General features: G+C 33.3%; 2 pseudogenes; both read right to left on the reverse strand.

Annotated features, from left to right (window-relative positions):
- Positions 1-6,908: 6,908 nt before the first annotated feature.
- Positions 6,909-8,527, reverse strand: LOC113316096 (annotated as a pseudogene).
- Positions 8,528-8,595: 68 nt separating this feature from the next.
- Positions 8,596-12,235, reverse strand: LOC113317369 (annotated as a pseudogene).
- Between the last annotated feature and the right edge of the window lie 265 nt (positions 12,236-12,500).

Raw genomic sequence — 12,500 nt, forward strand, 5'->3', positions numbered from 1 at the left:
AACATGAATTAATTCTAAGTCCCACATGATAAAAAAAAAGGTAAAAGATCTCGAGAAGGAAAAGGTCCTATTTGACCGATGTACATTGCTAACATTAAGAAATGGAACAGTCGTGAATCTCGAGTAACTGGCCGGGCCTCTAAAGTAGCTAAAGTTGTGATGAATCCCGTCAATAAAATGGGTCCTATGGAAATTCCATCGATTCCGAGTCTCCAGTGAAAATCAAAAAAATTAATCCATTTTAAATCCTGTTCTAATTGAATTAATGGATCGTCCAATTGGAAATGATAACAGAATACATAGGTCGTTAGAAGTAGTTCCAATAGGCATATAGATATAGTATACCATCGGATGACCTTATTTCCTCTATGAGGGATAAAGAAAATGGAAAAACCCGCGAATATCGGCAAAACAACAATTATTGTTAACCAAGGAAAAAAATTCGTAGTAAAGACAAGATAAGATACACTTTGACCAGAAAACCCCGTACTCGAGAAAATAGCCTATTTTGAGCACGGGGTTTTGTCGGTAAAGATAAAATGGATTCAAGTTAAGCTTTCTGGAACATATCAATAAGCTAGACCCATGCTGCGAGTTGTCTCATGCCATAAATAAACTCGGACACTCAAGAAATTTGTTGGACAAGCGGATTCACATCTCTTACAACCCACACAGTCTTCTGTTCTTGGAGCAGAAGCTATTTTCTTAGCTTTACATCCGTCCCAAGGTATCATTTCTAATACATCTGTGGGGAAGACTCGTACACATTGAGTGCACCCTATGCATGTATCATAAATCTTTACTGAATGTGACATTGGATCTATCCACTTTTTGAACATCATAAATTTTCGATCTAGTAAAAAAACGGAATCATATATTGTAGACACTAGACGAATCAATAAATAACCAAAATTGTTTTCTAAAAAATTAACTTATATATTTGGTCATGAGAGAGGGCCAAGATACTTTGATTTATTACTCTTTAGCAAACATAGTCCCTTCTGTCGTATATAATATTAATTTGCATTGATAAATATTTTATTCATTATTTGTATGATTAACACATTAATCTAATTACCATTATTTATTCAACAAATTCGATTGATTGATATGAATTGATTTTTTGTTACGATAAATGGACGAAACAATAGCTGGCCCAATAGCTGCTTCAGCGGCTGCAATAGCTATAACAAAAATGGAAAAAATGTCTCATTTTAATTGACGACTATCAAACAAGTCAGAAAATGTTATGAAATTCATATTAACTGCATTCAATATAAGCTCAAGACACATAAGTTCTCTAACCATATTTCGACTTGTAATCAATCCATAAATACCAATAGAAAATAAATAGGCACTCAAAACAAGTTCATGTTCAAGCAACATTAACCAAACCCTCCTCAATCTGAATTTCTTTAATTTCAATATGAACAACAATTCAACCTTAACGAATTTGGTTGACTCGAATCTAACAAGTACAGAACTAAGGAAGATATTGGTACTAGATTGAACTAAAAGAAAAATTTTACGTTTTATACCTGAAAAATCTGACCATGGAATTGAAGGAAAATGGATAGGCTAAGCCAGAACAAAATAATTCTTTTTTCTCGGTATTTATTACTGACGATCCATAGCAATTGCACCTATCAAAGAAACTAAAAGAATTATAGAAATAAGCTCAAAAGGAAGGAAAAAATCAGTTGATAAATGAATCCCGATTTGTTGACCTTTATTTATCAAATCTTGCTCCAAAATCTGGTTTGATCTTGTAGTCCAAATAACCCCGCACCATGACGTATCTGGAATAATAGTTATTAGTGAAACAAAAATACTTGTACAAACCAGTGAAGTTACCCCATCCCCAACAGTCCAAAAACTGAAATCATTGTAATAATCTGAGTCGTTCATGAACATAACAACGAATATAATTAAGACATTTATGGCTCCCACATAAATAAGGAGTTGTGCAGCAGCTACAAAATGGGAATTCGATGGAATATGAAATAAGGATATACAAACAAGAACCAATCCCAATGAAAAGGCAGAAAAAATAGGATAGTAAGTAATACCACTCCTAGACCTCCTACTATAAGACCCAATCCCAAAAAAACTAAAAGAAAATCATGTATTGGTCCAGTTAAATCTATTATATGTAAAATAAGAGATAAATAAGTCGAAATGTTTCATAATCTTATTGACTAGACCAGAAAAAAAAGTTACCCTATTTTTATGATAAGTTACTTATATAATTTAATCCTATATGGGGTGTGGGTTGATGTAGATAGATTAATTCATTCCATTTCTCTATCCGATTTCTTATATATAGAAATTCTCGCGAATAGTAAGCCGTGATTCTCGCATATCACCAATCAATAAGAGCGCGTTTTGTTTTAGTTATTAACCGAACAAAATAAAAGAAGCTCCGCTCTTTTAGATTAAAACGGAATCTTAGTAATCGGTAATAGTTCTTGAATCAAGGAGTTTACCCGTGGCTTTTTTTATTTGAGTAGAATTCATAATGGTTCGAATCGTGTAATCTCCAATTACTGTCATTGGTAACCGACCCAAAGCAATTTGATTATAATTCAATTCGTGACGATCATATGTAGAAAGTTCATATTCTTCAGTCATTGATAAACAGTTTGTTGGACAATACTCGACGCAGTTCCCACAAAAAATACAGACTCCAAAATCAATACTATAGTTAAGCAATCGCTTTTTTCGAATATCCGTTTCCAATTTCCAATCAAATACGGGCATATCTATAGGGCATACACGAACACATACTTCACAAGCAATGCATTTATCAAATTCAAAGTGGATTCCACCGCGGAAACGCTCTGATGTGATCAATTCTTCATAAGGATATTGAATAGTTAAGGGTAAACGATTCGTGTGGGATAAGGTAATCATGAAACTTTGACCAATATATCTTGCAGATCTTACTGTTTGTTGACCATAATTAATGAACCCAGTTACCATAGGGAGCATATCGTGAATATCTATGATAATTTTAAGTTTCTTTCTCTTGTTTGAGAGAAGTTCTAAATCGAGAATAGAATATCGTATGCCCTTAGAGTGAAAAGAGTTGGAAAGAAGTTGTCAATAATAGATTCCCTAGAGAAATAGGTAAAAGAAACTTCCACCCAAGATTTAATAGTTGATCCATTCTCATCCTAGGTAAAGTCCATCTTGTTGTAATAGGAATGAACATGAACAAATAAGCTTTAGCTAATGTAATAAAAATACCAATTGTCATTCCAAAAACTCCACCCACTTCAGAAATTTCGAAATGAGGAAGAAATATGTACGGAACAGAAATATTCCAACCCCCTAAATAAAGAACTGTTACAAATAATGAAGAAACTAGTAGATTTAGATAGGAAGCAACATAAAATAAACCAAGTTTTATACTTGAATATTCGGTTTGATAACCTGCTACTAATTCTTCTTCGGCTTTTGGTAAATCAAAGGGTAACCTCTCACATTCTGCTAGGGAATAAATTACAAAAACTGCAAAACCTATAGGTTGACGCCACAGATTCCACCCCCAAAAACCATATTTTGACTGCGCCTCAACTATATCAACTGTACATGAACTGTTAGATAATTATAGTAGGTGATAACATCACTGCTTCCATCGCTATTGCAAAACCGTACATGAGACTTCAGCCTCATATGGCTCCTCGATGGACGTAACTAAATCTAAGGACTGGTTTGGTATTATCTCGATATGTGTTAGATAGATCAAGATGTATCGAGGAGTCAAAACTTAAACCAATGCAATTCCGTCTGCTATAATATAAAAAAGGGTGCTTCCGAATTGATCTTATCCTTTTTAATTTAAGTTTGTCTTTATTCAGTAATAACTTAATCCTTGAATAAAATACTCGTTGTCTAAGTAGGTATTTCAACCTATTTATTTCGTTCCTATTCTTCTTTCTAAGAAAAGTAAAAGTGGGATAAAAAAAAAGGATTACTTCGTTCCTGATAATTATTTATTTCACCTGTGGATAGGACCATAATCAAGATCAGGATCGTGGGGAAGTACTACTTTATCGTTTCCACCAACTTGAAGCCCCATTATGATTCCGTTTATGCAGAAATACCTTTTTTGGTAACTTACATTATCTCCGTTACTAATCCTTTGTGTATTTTGGTGTTCCTAACCGTCCACTCATTTTTGCTCGATCCCCGGTATGGTAATACATACAATATAATAGAATAGTTAAAACAAAACTCTAGCCAGTTGATCTTTTCTACCCGCTTCAAACCGTGATGACTAATCAACCAACCTTGGGGTAATTTCTCTTTTTTTTCTTAACTCTTGTACATAGGGAATGAGTCTCAACCTTTTTACAGGTAATTTAGAAGTTGTTTTGTTTCACTCATATAACTATCTGGTTTAGGTCATCACCCAGAATGACGACTAAAAAAACGAGGATCTCTATTCACTCCATTCAACTTCTTTCCTAGAAAAAATTAAGTAAAAGTTCATGCCCCAACGAATCGCACGTAAAGATATTGATAACACACATGGAGTTAATGGTATTTCATAACTAATCGATTGAGCAGCAGCTCGTAGACCATCCAAAAAAGAATATTTATTATTTGACCCATATCTTGACATAAGAAGTCCAATAGGAGCAATACTTGGAAAAGAAATCCATAAAAAAACACCTATACTGAGATCAGATAAAACAAGACGATATCCAAAAGGAATTACTGAATAACTTAGTAAAATGGATATGACTGCTATAGAGGGTCCGAGACTGAATAAAAGGATATCCCCTCTAGATGGGAGAAGATCCTCTTTAAAAAGTAATTTTGTCTAGTCTGCTAGAGCTTGAAGAATTCTCAAAGGACCCGCGTATTCGGATCCAATACGTTGTTGTACCCCCGCAGATATTTTTCTTTCTAAACACACAATAACTAGTATTCCTATCGTGATTCCCAATACAGGAGTAAAAATAGGGACAAGCAACCATATAAGACCGTAGACCCCCTTTAAGGATTCCAATCTGAAAAAAGAATTGATAGCCTGTAATTCTGTCGTATCAATTATCATATTAACGATCAACTTCTCCCATAATGATATCTATACTACCTAGTATCGTCATAATGTCCGCCAATTTCATTCTTTTAAATAACTGAGGAAGAATTTGGAAATTGATAAAACCCGGAGGACGAATTTTCCATCTCCAAGGAAAAGCATTATGATCCCCTATCAGAAAAATTCCCAATTCCCCCTTTGGGGCTTCTACTCTCACATAAAGTTCTTGTTTTGACAATTCAAGACTGGGAGATGTTTTTTTATTAATAAATCTATAGTCAAAATCATTCCAGTCAGAATCCCCTGCTTTATCAAAGCGTCGGGCTTCTAAATTTTCATAGGGCCCTCCCGGAATTCCTTCCAAAGCTTGTTGAATAATTTTTATGGATCCCATTGTATTCGGGAAGCTCGTATCATTGGCCCTGATAAACCCCAATTTATTGCCTCCTCTCCACCAACAACGCCTACCCAATCAATGCGTTCAAAAAAAATAGGATTTCGCGTAATAAGCTTTTGATATTCAGCAACCCCGGTTAAAAATAATCGCAGAAATATAAACATTTATCTATCCAGCCATGAGGTAGATCAGCAGCTACTCCTCCGATATGAAAATAATTATGCATCATTCGCATACCAGTGGCAGCTTCGAATAGATCATATATCAATTCTCTCTCTTTGAAAATATAGAAGAAAGGAGTTTGCGCACCTATATCCGCCATAAAAGGGCCAAGCCATAATAAATGAGAGGCTATACGACTCAGTTCCAACATAATTACTCTGATATAACGGGCTCTTTTAGGAACTTGAATATTTTCTAACTGTTCTGGTCCATTTACCGTTATTGCCTTGGTAAACATAGTATCTAAATAATCCCGACGCGTTACATAAGGCAGATATTGTATAATTGTTCGGTTTTCCGCTATTTTTTCCATCCCTCTATGTAAATAACCTAATATAGGTTCACAGTCAATAACGTCTTCACCATCTAGAGTAATGATGAGTCGAAGAACGCTATGCATCGATGGGTGGTGAGGACCCATATTGACTATCATGAGGTCTTTTCTTGTAGCTGATACAATCATATTTTTTTCCCAATTCATTATTCCATGAATTGCTGAAAACGAAACAAAGTTCATAAAAATTCAGAATCTAATAAATCAAATAATTCAAGCTAAAGCTTCAAATTAACTTAACTAGTCTTTGGCTCCCGAATATCCAACCGACCTATTAATTCTTTATAACGTATTCTTTTTTTTTTTTTACAAATAAGCCAGCAACCGTTGCCGTTTTACCAGAGTTTTCCCTATACCTCTCTGAGATAAAAAAGTCTTTTTTTGTGAAATTCAAAATGGAAAGTGAGTCTCCGCATTTTATTGGTGAAACTTAATACTTGAAATTCAAAGGAAACTGACCCCTTGTTTTATTCTTTTTCTTCTTGCGAAATAACTAAGATGAATGCTTTTTTTATCATAAAAAGAGCGCTTCTCCTTTTTTTTTCTTTTATAAAAAAATGGAGTTTATCGATCAGTAAAAATAATATCGGTTTTTAAAATCTGGTTCTAGTATACACAAAAAATTTATTTTTTCATATACTACCTTTGACTTTCAAATTTAATGAATCAATCCAATTTGCAATTTCATTCGGATATAGATACAAAAGACTGGTCGAGTTCTTCAACCCCCCCAAAAAAGTAAGGGAAAAATTGAGCCGAAGAAGAGTCTTAGGTCATTGAATCAGTATCCTATACGGGAAAACAGAATATAAATAAATATAAGACAAATGTGTGGGTACATTTGTTTGCCTTCATATATGATGCCATATCTGGCACGTTATAGATAGGAAGGAGATTTACCATTAATTGATGGTAAATCGTGGATAGATATATATCCTTGACACACTGAAACAACTTCCATTACTAGTATCAAACCAATAACGAGTCATACAAGCTAAATCCTCTAATCGATAATTTGGCCAAAGAAAAAATTTCCATTTCATTAATTTATTTCTATCTCTATCTAAATTCTTTGGATCTTTATCAAGATGCTTGCTCTCCTCCAAAAAAGTACCGCAGTTCTTTATGTTGTTCTTATTGTAAAATGTTTTCTTTCTATCCAAAACATTTCTTTTTTCCGAGTTTAAACAAATTTGAGTTCTCAATTCTCTACGACATCTAGGAGCTAAAATATTTTCAGGAACAACAAAAGCATAATTTTTTTCATCTATCTTTTCAAGCACCCTTTCATGTCTATGTATTTTAATGGATTCATCAAAAGAATTATTATAACCGTTTTCTTTTTGTTGGTTTTTTCTATTAGTTTGGTGATTACTCTTATGGACCAGTGAAATAACTATGGTTATATACATAATAAAAAGTCCATCTCCTTTTATAGATAGGCGAACAGGTTCAATAATCAATACTCCTTTGTTTATCAATTCTGTAAGATTTAGATCTTATTGAATCAACAATATATCCACACGCATTTCTCCTCTTTGAATAGAGGATATCGCAATTTGCTTTGGATTGTTCAGTCTAAGCAGGAGACAATATATCTGGATACTATTAATTATTCTTTGATCCAAAGAACTATGCCATCTCAGTTGAAAAAGAAAGTATCTTTTCAGGAAAAAATCTAGATCTGCTTCTGTGGTACTCTTCCATTTATTTTGATTTCTACTCTTTTTCATGTATGAGTCACTGTCATCCCCGTTAACTTCTTTTTCTTGGTTTGATAGATCTGATCAAATATCTTCTTGGTCTTATTCTTCTTGGTCTGATTCTTCTTTTTCTTCTTGATTTTGATTTTCTAATTCAAGATCTTTTTTGTAGCTTTTTATTTTCACTGGTGGTTTTATTTCCATTAAAATGGAAAAGAAGTGATTTTGTTGGTATAATCCAAGGTTTAATCCTATATGTATCATATAGCCCCAACAATTCTGGGAAGAACCAAAGGTGCAGATTTAATATGGGGCGGTTTAGTATTTCCTCATTCATTCCCATCCAATCAAAAAAAAAGTTTTTTCCACTGGATGGTTTTATTTGTTTATCAATCGCAAGATACGAAAGATCCTTCGTATCAATTTGATTAATGATTGAATAATAGTTAATTCCTGTTTTAGTATTTTTATCCATGCGGGTCTCAATATCCATGTTAGCCCAAGCCTCAATATCGATCTTCTTTCTAAGACAAAAAGAAACGATTCTCCAATCAAAATATTTTCTATCCGGATTTTTATCCGTATCAACAATATTATCTTCTCCTAGATAATGATTTCTATATGCCCGCCGGCATATAAAAAATTGGGGGTTTATTTGTGTTGTAGTTATAGGGAATTTTTCGGCTTCCCTTTACTTGTAATGGTGATAGAGAAATATATGAATCCTTACCTTCTCTATAATTGATATATTTCTGTGATAAAAGATCATATCCATACTGTTTTTTAAAAAAATTTGTTTTACTCGATAATGAATCCATTACATAAGCATTTTGCTTCTTATAATGAAATATATTTTTTTGTTCATATGAATCCAATTTTGTTGATGCCTTGTTTGAAATCGTATGACTTTGATTGACTCCATTTCGTTGTTTTTGTAGAGCTAATTGAGACGATGTAATCTTAGATAAATTATATTGATAGTTATAATGACTGTTTAACCAATTTTTCCACCCATTCGTTTCAAAATTGCTAAGTTTTTAATGTCTTGATTCAGAATAAAGTATTCCTTGTGTTCCAAAAAATTTCTTTATTCTATCTTTAAGAAAAAAGACGTTCCATCATATTGAAGTACAAATCTCATGTGATATTTGTTAATCACTTGGGTTTGTGATAATTTGTAAAATACATATGCCTGTGACAAGTCAACTGGGGCACAAAAATGATGTAAATTATTATTACTAATATTAGAAAGTGCCCTCTTTTTAGTCGAAATGACATGAATTCTTTTTTTTTCTTCAACTTCTTCTTTCTTTATTTCATCATTGTAACTTTTTTCATCAATCTCTCCCTTTTTTAAGTCTAGGGAAAATTGTGCATTGATCCTGAGAATATTAATGAGATATAGAAGGGTGTCCATATATATCTTTTCAATCAAAAAGTTTAAAAAATAGTGTCGTTTATGTATTAATCTAGCACTTCTTCTTTGGAATATCCGCAAAAAGCTTTTTGGCGCTTCTAATCTTTTATCGTTACAACTTGTATCGTTAGGAATAATATTTCTATCTGGAATTAGAAACGTTTTTTTCTTGTCATTTATTATTTTTTCAATTTGATTCTTAATTTACTTGTCCTATCATCCAGATCTTCTGTTTTTTTTTCTCTGTTAGTGAATAATTTGTCCAAGACATTGATCTAATTCGACTGGACGATTCATGAACTATCTGATTTTCTTTGAGAGAAATTTTTTTATTTTCACTCGATTCATATACTTTTCTCAATCCAACTAATAGAATTGGATTTACTTTGCAAAGCTCTTTTATTCTTTTTTTTTTTTTTAAAAATCCTTTTTATGAGTCCAGCTTTCTTTTTCTTTTGAGTCCTTTAAAAACCCTTTTGTTTTTTCTTTTAAAACTCTTAGACCTAGAAAACTTTATGTTTTTTTTTATTCTTTTTTCTAGGTCTTTTAAAATGGGTTTTAAAAAAGAAGGTCGTCTTCGAGGAGAACCAAAAGGAAATTCAGTTTTCATCCCCCAGACTGTCAAAAAGCAAGAATTTTCCTTTATTCCCCTTGGATTTTAATGATGAGATCGTTTCTTAGAACTGTTCCAAGGTTTCAGATAGAAAGGATATAGGATCTTTATTTGAATACCCTCTGTTAATTTTTTGGAAATTCCATTTCGGATAATTGAACACCATTATAGGTGCATTTAACATGCATTTCTCTACCCCACTCTCTCCAGTCCTCATTCCACTCCGGGGGTTGAAATAATAAGATACGGCTAATGTTTTTAGCTATTATCAATGAAGGAAATCCAATATATTTTCTAAAAATCGAGTGGGATATTAACAAGCAACCCTTTATTGATTGACCAAATAGAACAGTATCCCAGCTTTCGGCTACTGCTAGCCGGTCATTTTCCTCCCCTTTCTTCTTCCTTTTTTTAGCCTTTTCTTTTGCCTCTTCCTCAAAACTGGAATTTTTTAATTCCGTAATTTTTATCATCCAATTCTTAAAAAGAAGATTCCAAATTCGGGAGGTATCAACAGAAAAAAAAACTGTTTGTAGATTCTGTCCAAAAAAAGGGGGGAATGGATATTTGTTTGAAACGGTTCCCAAATACCTGTTTTACGTCTTTGAGCGCGCATAGATCCTTTGATTATATCTCGACGAAAATCCAATTCTGCACATGACGTAGGACAAACACTTCTTCTACTTCATCATTAGTATTCGTTGTACTATTTGTACGTTCGGTATCTGTAAAAATGACTACATGGTTGGCCTTTCTTGACCTAATTTCATGATCCTCAGCCGTTTCTTCTAAAATTGTTCCATCTTGTTGATCCAAACTGGTAATCAATTTGTATGACCATTGAGGAACTTCTTTACGTTTTTATTTTATTCCATTGGATTCCTTTATAATTCTTTGATGATGTCTATAGGGTGTAACCGCATCAAATAAATATTTCGTTATATTTTCTGAATTAAGTTTTCCTTCTTCTGGAAGGAAGTATTTTCTCTCAAATTTTTCCTTTTTTTCTTCAAATTCTTGGTAGTTTGTGGGAAGTATATTATGAAATTTGTTTATCCAAATCCAACCTTCTTCTGAGAAAGCCTCATTCATATTCAAACTTGAGTTTAAATACTTTTTTTTTTTGCTTTCGCGGCGGGTTCCGTTCAAAAAAGGATCATACCCTTCAGGCAGGCAGTCTTGTTCAGTCTTATCATTGCATAATCTAATCCTTTTTTCAAGTACATCCAGTTTCAGAGACCCCCTTCTAGAGCATCAATTATATTGAAAAATGCGTTGTTTATGTTCTTTTTTTTCCCGTTGGTATAAGCCCAATTATTATACAATTCTTCAGAAGAGGGTTTTTCAGTTGTGGACATAAGTATCTTTCCTTTTATCATTTCCAAAAATATTGACAAACTAGGTGGATATGTAAAAGAGATTCTTTCTTTTCCATCACTTTCACATGTAAAAAAAAAAGTGTGACATTTCGTCTCGGACAACATCTTCAAATTGATCATTTTTGATATATCGGACTGGACGATTCCATTGTTTATAGTCGAAAAGAAGAGTAACAAGAGGTTTTTCAAACCAGAGGAGGTCTTTATCTTCTTTAAGTTTAAGTATTTCTAACTTCGAATTTTCTTCCGAACAAAGGGAAGGGGAAGGGTCTTCTTCGATGGATCCTTCTTCCTGTTTAGTCCCCTTCATTTCGGAAATTGTTTCGATTTCTACATCTGTTTCTCCCTCACTTTCCCCCCTTTCTTCCCTTTCGGCAGTTTCTTCTTTTAGTTTCTTAGTAACAATAGGCAACGACATTCTGCCTAAATAGTAGACACGGGTGATAAATAAGAGAATACTAAAGATTCGATCCATAGATTTTCTCAATTCTCACACAAGGTACTTATTCGATCTAACATAATTATTTTTCCGTATCCAGAATAATACCAATCCAACCCATTTTTTTCATGATTAAATTGTGACAAATTAACCAACCAACAAAACTACTTGTTACAAATAACATCTTGTTGTTGCATCGAAACATATAAATGTTGACTAATCTGGCTAATGTTGAACTCGGTAAAATGAAATGGTTTAATAATTGAAAAATGAGATTATTCAGGAATACATATTGAATGCTGAGATTACGCATTGAGTTTCTGGTAGTAGATCCATAATCAAAAACATTTTTGTGGTTGTTCCAGAAGAAATGAAACAAAAGATACGGTAGAACTAGGACAGTTATTGTATGAGGTCTACCCAATGCTAGATGGAGAGGCGCATAATAGATCGATATGAACAACATGAGCTGTCCCGTAATAAAACCCGTTGTTGCTGATACCTCCTTCTCGGTTCCTTATTCCATAACCCGAGCTCAGAGAAGGAAGATATAAGAGGGCCCTATGGAGAATGTGGTCAGAAATCCATAATAGAGTCTGACCACAACGACCGAATTTATTATCTTCATGCATAAGGATAATAGATTACCTAGTAGAAAAGATTTCAAAATCATCACAAACCCCCTTTTTTCTTTTCTATTGCAATTTCTCGATTATTATATGATGATTTCTTAACTTTCTATATATAGAAATAGAAACAGATAGACTAGAAACGACATCTCTTACGTCAATGACACCAAAGGGATATTAAATGATGGAATTGAGATATGGATGGAATATAATGAAATAGAGACACTTTGAGGTTCCCTATGAAATGAGGCATGGAACGAAGCCACTACGAAGAAGTTCCGGGAGTTACGAAGGAAGCTTCGGGCTCATATTGG

This window comes from Papaver somniferum, chromosome 10 (assembly GCF_003573695.1).
Source record: "Papaver somniferum cultivar HN1 chromosome 10, ASM357369v1, whole genome shotgun sequence".
NCBI classification, from domain to species: Eukaryota; Viridiplantae; Streptophyta; class Magnoliopsida; order Ranunculales; family Papaveraceae; genus Papaver; species Papaver somniferum.